Source organism: Brachypodium distachyon, chromosome 1 (genome assembly GCF_000005505.3).
Source record: "Brachypodium distachyon strain Bd21 chromosome 1, Brachypodium_distachyon_v3.0, whole genome shotgun sequence".
Lineage (NCBI taxonomy): Eukaryota > Viridiplantae > Streptophyta > Magnoliopsida > Poales > Poaceae > Brachypodium > Brachypodium distachyon.
The window spans coordinates 71,690,998-71,701,287 of record NC_016131.3 but is presented as its reverse complement, the minus strand read 5'-3'; the positions used below and the strand labels follow the sequence as shown (position 1 = coordinate 71,701,287).

The 10,290-nt window shown below is 51.9% G+C and overlaps 1 pseudogene; it reads right to left on the bottom strand.

Annotated features, from left to right (window-relative positions):
* Positions 1-4,678: 4,678 nt before the first annotated feature.
* LOC100822094 lies at positions 4,679-7,051 on the bottom strand (annotated as a pseudogene).
* Positions 7,052-10,290: the final 3,239 nt, after the last annotated feature.

Genomic DNA, 10,290 nt, shown 5'->3' with positions numbered 1-10,290 from the left:
GTCAGACCAGGTGTCCAACAGTGTCTCGAAGGGGAAGTCCGGGTGGCGGAGGTGCACCCGAGGAAGGATCGTCCCGGCAATATCCCTAGCACACGTGGCGATCTCCTCGTCGCAGAACTTGGAGATCCACACGTCGAGCGCCCCGAGCTTCCCCACCATGTCGGAGAAGAACAGTATCAGCGTGCTGACGTCCGTGCCGTCCACCTGCGCGGCCTGCAGCTCGAATCGCGGTAGCAGGTCGCACACTGCCTTGGCGATCTCGAGCAGCTTCAGGGACTCCCTCCGGTGCTGCTCCACCAGCGTGGCATGGTTGCTGCACGCCAGCACCACAGCGTGCTTAGATTTGCGGAGAAGGTCCGCCTGCCGCACGATCTCTTTGGCCTTGGCCACGTTGTCCTCGCCTGCCTTGACGAGCTCCTCCCAGGCGGCGGCCAACTCGGACTCAAGCTGGGCGCTCTTCTCCTTGGCGGAGTTGAGCTCCTTCTCCCGCCGTACCGACGCCGCTGCCGTGTCTTCCGCAGCCTTAGCTTGATCCTCCAGCTTGGTGTGCAGCCCCTGGAGTTGGGAGAGGTAGCTGCAGACCAACTCGCTCTTCTCATTGAGGCGAGTCTAGGCCGTAGTGAGCACCTCCTCGTGCTCCTTCCCAGCCTTTGCGTGCGCCGCGACCAGCAAGACTAAAGCTTGCGGGGGCTCAGCGCGCTGGGCCTCCAGGTGCCAGTGGAGCTCCGCCTCGGGGACGACCGACGCTGCGGCTTCGTCCCTGGCCTGCCGAGCCAGGCGCGCCTCTTCCCGCAGCGGAAGAGCTCTTGCCGCTCCCTCTCAACAGCCTGCCGCCCCTAGCCAAGCCGGCCCTTCGTGAGCTCATGGCGCTCCCTCACTTGGTTGAAGGAGGTGATGAACGCCAGCTGCTGCTCCTTGATCGCGTCAAGGAACTGGTGTCCCTGGCCGTAGATGCTTGGGTCCCAGGTGATCGGGTCCCAAGTTGGCCTGGCAAGGATGCCGAAGTCCGGGCCGAAGGCAGCAGTATACGACGACGAGGCCCCCGCCGCAACTATTTGGCCGGGAGGGGCGTCGTCTACTTGCGGCAGAGCCTCCTGCTGCTCCCCTGCCGCAGCCTCCTCCATGCCCGCGCCCATGGGTTGCGGGGGTGGCAGAGTTGCCGTACCCCCGACAGGAGGCGCCTCCTGCTGGGTGACCACGGAATCCGCGTCCCCGGCCCGTGCGGCCCGGAACGCGCCGCCGAGCTCCCCCTCGGTAGCGACGGCAGGCGCCGCCACCGTTTTGTCTGCCGCGGAGGAGCTGGGCGCAGGAGCCTCTTCCGGCTCCTCCCTCATCTCCGCGTCCTCGGCGTAGGAGCCGAGGTCAACCACCACGTCGCCCGCTCCCGTTGTGAGCACAGTCGGGACTGCGACAAAGAATGAAATTAGAATCTGGAAATAAGATGAGTTGCCCAGCGGTGAACGCAAGGAAGCTCTGAATGAGTACCTTGCGGGGGGCCCGAGCTTGCGGGGGGAGCTTCCTCCTCTTCCGTCCCGGGCGCTGTTGCCGGGCGGCCTGCCGCGGGTTGGACTTCGCCTGCGAGTCAAGAAGGCGGCACGGTTGCAAGTCAGCAGGCGGGACTAACACGTGCAATGGGGTCAAGGGAGGGTCAGTACCTGTTGCCGGCTCCTCCACTGGGATTGGGTCGGCGGCGGGCGCAGTGGCGGCGTCACCGGCCCCCGCGCCGGCTGGGTCGGTGCGGGTGCTGGCCCAGATGCGCGTCCTCTTGCACGGCGCGGCGGGCAGCGAATCGGCTCTCCCCCTCTTGCCGGCTCCGACGGGGCGCCGTCCTTCGGAGGGTTGAGCTTGAACTCGAAGCCCTGGAAGAGCCCCCGCTTAGGCGGGGCCGTGGGCGCCCGAAGGGTTGCCGCGCCCCTGGTCGCCGTGGAAGTCGCCGCGGAGCAGGCGCCCTTGATCTTCGCACGATCAGGGGCGCGTCGTCTTCGTCGTCCTCCTCCTCCGCCGCCGGGAGAAGGACCGCTCGGACCCCGGCAACCTGGCCCGCCTCATCGCCGGAGGACTCTAGGTCGGGCCAGCTGAGCTCCGATTCTCCCCCACTCTCCACGAGCGCCCGCTTCCAACGGGTTGCGGGGCCCGGGCAGGGGAGTCGGACATCAGCCCCCACTCGTCGCAGGGGGGTAGGAGTTGATGATCTTGTGCAGCCCCAGACGCCGGCATGGAGGGAGGGAGCCCCTGGCGGCACCTCCGTGACGGGGGAGTTCTCGCCGGTGATCCCCTTCACCCACGCCTGGATGGCCTCCGGGGCCACGTCCTCGTGCTGGAGGCGGGTGGTGTCCCCGGACCCCGTGTACATCCACGCGGGGCGGGAGCGCAGCTACAGCGGCGCTATACGCCGGCCAATGTAGGTGCGCACCATGTCGAGGTCGGTGAGTCCCGCTAGCCGCAGGGCCTTGATCCGCTCGACGATGGGGAGGAGTTCGGCGTCGCGGCTGTAGCGGTTCTGCCAGGTGTCGTTGGGCACCGGAACCTCGGTGGGCGTGAAGATGAACTCCTCCGGCTCCTCAACGTGGACCCAGCACCAGTCCGCGCGCCACTCCTTCTCGATCTTCTTCTCCGACCGGACGATGAACTCCGATTTCATCCGGTCGCGGGCGCGGAACACCACCCCCGAAGACATCGCCCCCGCCTGCTCGACGCACGGGTAAAAGTACTGCCGGAATAATGCCACCAATGGCATTACCCCGACGAATACCTCGCAGAGGAATTGGAAGACAGCGAGGAGAAAGAGGGAGGTGGGGTGGAGCTGCGCCACCCGGAGCTGGTATGCCTCCTTGAGCGCGTGGAGGAACAGAGAGTACGGAGGCACCAACCCGGCGAGGATGAAGCGCGCGAACACCCGGAAGTTGTTTTCCTGGTGGTCGGCGCCGGCGGGGAAGATGAGGGTCTCCCCGTACTCATTGAACCGCGAGGCGACGACGTGCCGGACCTTGTCCAGCGCCTCGCCGTTGTAGCCGGGCCGGAAGAAGGCGCACGTGGCCCTCAGCTCCCTCCTCTTCTGGTCCTTCTCCGAGGCGGGCTTCTGGGGAGCCGTCTCGCTCCTGCTGGCCGCGGGCCTCTTGGAGCCTTTCCCTTTCTTGGGAGCGAGGGGTGCCATGAGGAATGCGGGCGGAAGCTGGCCGGAGTCAGGGGCGCGAGGAAGATTGGAGATGAAGGGGAAAAGCTGGGGGGCTAAGTATTTGCTCCCCAACACAGCGGCGGGGTCTTATAACACCCCGGCGCTAAGCAACGGTCGCATCCGCACCCTACGAGTGCGCTGGGATAACTACGCTCCAAAAGGGTAGTGCGGAGCGTGGCCTTAACCACCCTTGTTTAAGGGGAGGTTACGGCGGAAATCTCCCGACCACCACTCCGCCCGTAACGGTAGAGTCCTTGAAGCGGCGGAAAGACGGGGGCCCGAAACGGCTCGGGACCCACGCGTCGGTTAAGGGCGTACCCCAGCAACCGACCAGGGAAGGTTCCATCCGGGAGCAGGCATTGCCGGCCCACGCCTGGGGGCTGCAGTCGCACCAGTGGCACCCGGGGTACCACCGTTGCTTGACGCGTGGGCCACCTCGCTTGCTTTCCCGAAGGACCGCACTCTGGGCAGCACTGCAGGAGCTGCCCGGCAAGTCACCAACCCCGAAGAACTAGCGGGGCTGCGGGGATCGCCCTGGAGGGCAGCAAGGGAATTCCCGCCTGGGCGCTCCCCGGGAGGCTCCTTGCTAGGAGGGGGGTTCCCGGGCGCAGGCGCCCGTTACAGGAGCGGGACCGAGCGGGCAGGATAGCGGTGCCACGTGGCTGCTCGGCGGACTCCCTGTGCGCAGGGTTCGTCAGGACGAAGAGTGAAGCACACGCGAGCATTTAATGCACCGACAGAAAGGGGATTCCCCGTCCAGTTAGCCTACAGTGACTGGCCGGGTGTAATTTTTAGGCGCTTAGGCCCCTAGTTGCAGGGCTACTCCTTGTGCATGTAAGCCAGCACACCGAGGGGGAGCTGGACTAGCTCCCTGCTCGCCATTTGTCACCCATGCACCGTGGCACCTGTGGTATCCCCTTCGGTATAAAAGGAGGACGCCCGTCAACGGTCAAAATGTTGGGTTGGGTTTGGGTTGGTTCGTTCGGATCCACACTAGCTCTAGCCAAGAATAGCAAGTAGCACTTAGCTAGAGAGAGAACACCCGGGGACTCCCCCCCCCCCAGCAACTTGTAAACCCTTGTTCACTGGTTAGTAGAAAGGCTCAGAAGCAGAACGTAGGGTTTTACACCGCAGGGTGGCCCGAACCTGGGTAAAAAATGTTCTCGTGTTCTTTGTGCTTTCACGCCTCGCATTGGCCTCGTCGGCGATCGCCGGAGCGATCCCCGTCGCCCTCCGCCGAACCTAAAGGGGGTGCTCGCTCATCCCCGGTGTCTGAGCCCCGTGCTACGACACATCTGTACGTCATTTTGCCGATGATAATACTTAGGCAACTACATTGTACTCTCTCCGATCCTAAATTAGTACTAAACTTATTCTATGATCTACTGTGAGAAAATACAAACGAAAACAGGCAAATATTGGTTGGCCAAACGGAGAAATATACAACAACTGACTGAAAAAACTGCATTGTCATAACCCACCTCCATGCCAAACTCACCCTTATAACACAAGTTACACAATCATCATTTATGTTAATCACAATCGTGGCATACAACATCAACATGCACATGCGATAACAAAGCAATTGTCTAAATATACAGACAAATTAATTGTATTAAATACACACACAAAGCAATTGTCTTAAATACACACACATAAATCCACGGGGTCTCCCCTTCTTGGACTACAAAGAATAACTCACTACTAATGTACGCAAACTGAGTGTTTTGCAAGTCCCACACCATAGGTTAGTACTCGGTAGTCCTGTACCATGCATTCAGGTCTTGGCCACTCACGACACACCCATCAGTTCTTTTGCTTTTGCCACGAGAGCAGATAAAGGTATGCTGTGCTCCATGAGTCCTGCATCACTGGAGAAGAATCTGTAGTTTTCAGCCCTCGCGGTGTGCACTCTACCATTAGCAGTGCTTCCGTCAGCCGCCATCTGTTGAAAGAGGCGGCGTAGCTTGGATTGCACTCCAACATGAATATAACTTGTTCAACTATCACTCTCCTGATTCCTGGGCAGCAAGCTGTGGGTATCATATTTGCATTAAGTCCATCGACAAGCCTTTGTATAAATGGTTCCTTTATCCCACCATACTCTAGTTCTTGGGCGAATTCTTCAGGAATAACATTACATATTGATGAACTAAGGCCAAGAAGGACCTCTAGTTCTGCCCCTTCGGCGACAATTATTCTTTTCAATAACTGCAATGGAAATAATCCATGATTAGTAAGTTTAACTTACATTTTCCCTCTATGTTCTAGAAATCCAGGAGGATTAATTGCATCTACTGATCACTATGCTACGCACAATTAATAGTTGTTGTCATAATTTATAGAGAGATTACTCCATCGTATGACAAAAACATAGGATGGCAAGCAACTAAGAGAAAAGTGCATACACAAGTACGAAAATGGAGAAAAGAAAGAATTGTGTAAGTTGTAAATTACAACATCCATTTGCATTTGTAAATTAAGTTTACAGAGCTCACCTCCTGCAATATGCTTGAGAGATCCTTCAGGTTGTAACTGGTGAGTTTGGGTCGAGCATGGACAGATATATTGCACAAAAGGCTCGCTGTTATGTACCTGAACCTATCTCCATGGATCATATTTGTGAGCTCCTTGATTATTAAATACCTTGGTTCTGCTAACATAACCACACAATTATTTGCACACCCCATTGCCAGTACTGCCAATGCTTGCCCAGCTATTTTTCGTAGCATTTGATCGGAATCTGTACTTGAAGATTCATCTCGGTTGAGAAATGCATCAATCAACCTACTAATGATGCCATGGATGTTCCCAATCTCCTCCCTCATGTTTCCATCCAAGGCAAGGTTTTTAAGGATTTCTACTGCTAGTTCCCTATGTTCTTTGCAGGTTCTGCTATCACCCAAAATATCTGCGAGATTACTTAACAGGAAATGATGTTCTGAAATCTTCTGTCGCAGTGTTACACCAATATTCCCTTTAGTGCTTGCAAGTCTTCTCAACACCTTCAATGATGAACCTTTCAACAATATCTGGTGTGCTTCTTTAATGTTTGTGATATTATTTGTGTTGCTTGTAAATTCTATGATCTTGGATATGAGGCCTGATGCTCTGCTGATTTCCATACAGTTTTCAACATCAAAGCCACCGAGCCTATCAAGAATTGACATGCCCACTACAGGAAGAAGATCCTGGTCCATAGGGAGATCCTCGTCTGAAAGCTCATTGTCTGGAATAGAGCAACATTTTGTAACTTCCCTGCAGCATCTGCTGAGTATACAACATCTTTTTTCATCCATGTTAGGGTCCTCCTCCATCGGAATCAAGCAATACATTGCCATCTTCTTCCACCATTCAAGCGTCGGAAAATTCTGCCTGACCCGACTAACTTGTTGAATCAGAACATCTTGTCTTGCCTCTTGGATATCAATATCCAGAAGAGGATCCTTTACTACTAGTTGGTGAGCAGTTCCCAATAGTGAGGCTATGAGTTGCATAGCCCCAGGGATAGGAGCAACTCGGAGGCTTCTAGAAAGCTCTGTCATGACCTTCGCGGCAAATGATCTAACATATATATCTTCTTCACTTGTCCTGCCCAACATGCTGAACAATGAGGCCATAATCTCATGTGAATTGTTGAGTTTTGAGATGGCTTTGCTCCTGAAGGACTCCATTTTCAGAAAGCTATGCAACATCTGAAGTCCATGGAGCTGCATCGACGGTGAGTCCAACTTCAAGGAATCCATGGCAAATGTGACGAGGCTGATATTTTTTTGAGCAAACACAGACCCTCCCATGCATTTCTCGAAGGCGTATGCATAGTAAATGTTGACATATTCCATCCCCATATGACCTCTAAATCCTGCACAACGGATGAGCGATCTCCGGAGGAAAAACGAGAAGGCTTCAAGGATACATGCAACAATATAGAGTATTCCTTGGCCAAGCACCATCCAATAGAAGATACTAAGCGATGGCACAAGGTTTGTCGTCCCGAGGTCCGCATGACCACTAATGTAGTCATGTCGTTTAAGGCGCACTGCGGCCAACACGACATGCAGTACTGCTGCTGGGAACTGGAGGTTGCCAAATGACACCATCAATAACAAACACACTTCAAATGCGAAGACGGAAAAACCATAAAGAAAAAATAAAGTGACCACCATGATCACCATGGCAGCACACATGCACCAGTTTAGAATAACTCGGCGCCGAGGCACTAGTTTGCGACCCAAAGCAGAATCCAATAGTTTGATGATACTTGGGAACCGCAGTCTGCTGATTGTTGGTGGGAGCACAAACAAAAGCAGTACCAAGTATATCGGCAGGAATGCTTTACCCCATTGTCGTAGTGAGGGAGCCATTAATAAGATTGCAACCACGGGACTCCATAGTGATATCCCATGTCGTAGCGGACTGCATATGAGTAATCTTGCAACTTCTGGACATAGAAATGGGCTGATTGCAAGTATTGCCATTAATATTATGATTGCACTTACTATCCCAGACCCAGAAGAATTCAAGGATAGCCACCACGCCATAAGAGCGGAAACATAAATGATCAAGACCAGTCCATGCAAGCCTGTGGACCTAAAAGCACCTCTCGTGCGGAAGAACAATTGGTAGTCCGAACTGTTATTGTCACAGCTGAACATCCTAAAAAAAGGGAAGCATGCAAAGATATATTTCAGATAATGAGAGTGAGAAGGGAAGGGAACAAAACTCAAATTCAGCCCGAGCGTGGAGTTGGAAAGAGAAAAGACCATCTCTCGATTCAAGGTGTGCTTCTAGTCATGTTTTGTTTCATTTCGCTTTAGTTTCTGCTCCAGGGTGTATGGGCGTCCCCAATGTATGAGAAAAGTGGGTCTTAAGCAAATGCATGGACCTTATGACCCACCCTTCTACATTGGGTTTTAAGGAAAAAAATTCTTAAGAGTTAAGATCCACCCCATAGCACTAATGCTAGGCCCATAAGCCAATAAAATATAATAAACTAACATTGTACATATCTATGACATGTGGACGAGGTCTAAAAACGGTATGATAGATTGGACCCATCTTAAAACTCAACATGGGTCAAGCGCTTGTAGAGATTTTAGTTTGCTATAGTACATAAAGTGGGACCCACCTTATGACCTAGTTGTGAAATAAGGATCGGAGATATACCTAAGGGCACCTGGTGTCTTCGTCAATAAATGGTCTTCGAGATTTGGGTTTGAAAGATATATATGTGTGAAAGAGTGTAATCTTGTTAACTTTTGAAGAAGCCAACATAACATTTCGCCCAAATCCGATCTGAGAAGAGCGAGACCACTGAACAAAATAATGTGCTATTTAATTGAGCAGGATATTGGCTAGTTGACAAGCCATCCAAGTTACTCCCCAAATCCATTTTCAGGTGATGCACAAGCCTTTCGACCGAGGTTTAACTTTGACCATCGACTAAATCGTTACATCTTAAAAAAAAGCTGTTGATTTATATTATGTGACAAAATGGTACTTCCTCCGTCTCATATTAAGTGACTCAAATTTGTACAAATATGGATGTATCTATGCCTAAAAAGCGTCTAGATACATGTAATAGAAAGTCACTTAATTTGGGACGGAGGGAGTAAAATATTAGGTGTTCTCTGGTGCCCGGGCTTCATGTTTTCAAATGCACAAATTGAAAGCAAATCTGTATAATTTTTGAAACATACTTTTGGTATATAGCCAAATGGAAAACATAACACTGAAAAAAATTAAATTATTTGGATATGGTTGAATCACATATCCTGAAATCTGTATCTGGTGTTCCATACTCATTGACCTATACTGCAGTATTTCATCCGTTTCATAGTTTTTGTCGAAATATTACATGGATCTAGACGTTATTGAAAAATAGATACATATATTTTTTTGACAAATTTGAGACAAGAATCATGTAACGGAGGGAATACTGTATATGAGCGGGAGTAATTAGCACTCTTATTAGTCGCGTACCTTGCGGCTTCCAGGAAAACAATGGCCGTGGCGAACCAAAAGTCATTTTGAGAACTGAGCACCGTCGGGTATCCACCGAGCAGGATAACGGTCGCCCACGTGAAGGCCAACGTGCCCAGCGCGTTCCCCGTCCTCTCGATCAACGCCACCAAGTGCACGAAGCAATTCAGCTTCCTTTCCGGCGCGGCCGTGGCCTTGCCGGCGCCGGCGGGGGCTGACGGCATTTGCAAGCGGTGCTCTGCCGCGAGTACATTATTCGCCATTGCTTAAACTAACCTCACAGCAGCACGCCGTCGTAGGGAGTAGGGGCAGCATCATCCAGTTCTGTTCTGCTCATCTATTTAAGGCTAACGCAAGCCCGGTAGTCGCGGGAGGCATGAGCACTGTGCACGCAAAGACACGATTCCTCGTGCTGTTTTACGCGAGCCAGAATGAAGAAAAGGCCGACGGTGTGGCTCCGATTCCATTGCAAGTCTTTTTTTGAGGGACCGATTCCATTGCAGGGAATGCATCAAGTTTGCTCAGGTTCCTAGGGACCTCCTGGCTGAGATTCCTGCTGGCTTGGCCTCCCCATGAAATTAGTTTCTTTCGACGGAGGGAACGGTTTTATTCCCACCGCTGGGTCCGCTACCATCCTTGGAAAATACTACCCCACGTGACATGAAAAGCAGGACACATGGCTCATGGCTCACAAAAAATGTACTCGCTTCCATACATGATAAGTGTTGATGATTTACTATAATTCTAGTATAAAGTGTACTAAATTAGCGATATTTATTATGAATCGGAGTGAGCAGTTGATTTCTATAGTGATGAGCACAAGGGTTTCAAACTTTAGGCACACAAATATTTCGGTAACCATAAACATATTTGATTTTTAGGAATTTTGAAAAATCATGAATTTTATTGAATGACCAAGTCTAAGTTTAATATGAATTTAGCGTGCATCTAGTGTTCCCTTGTATTTTTTTATAGGGCGTAGATTGTTCCGCGAAGACAAGTCATCGATGAATAATTACATTATTAATGTAATATGTGTGCCGTAAAATTGAAGTCATAATTTTAGTGATTTTGTATCACATAAACCACATACTTCCTGAGTAATTGGTGGTGAATGGTTTGTGTTAAAAAAA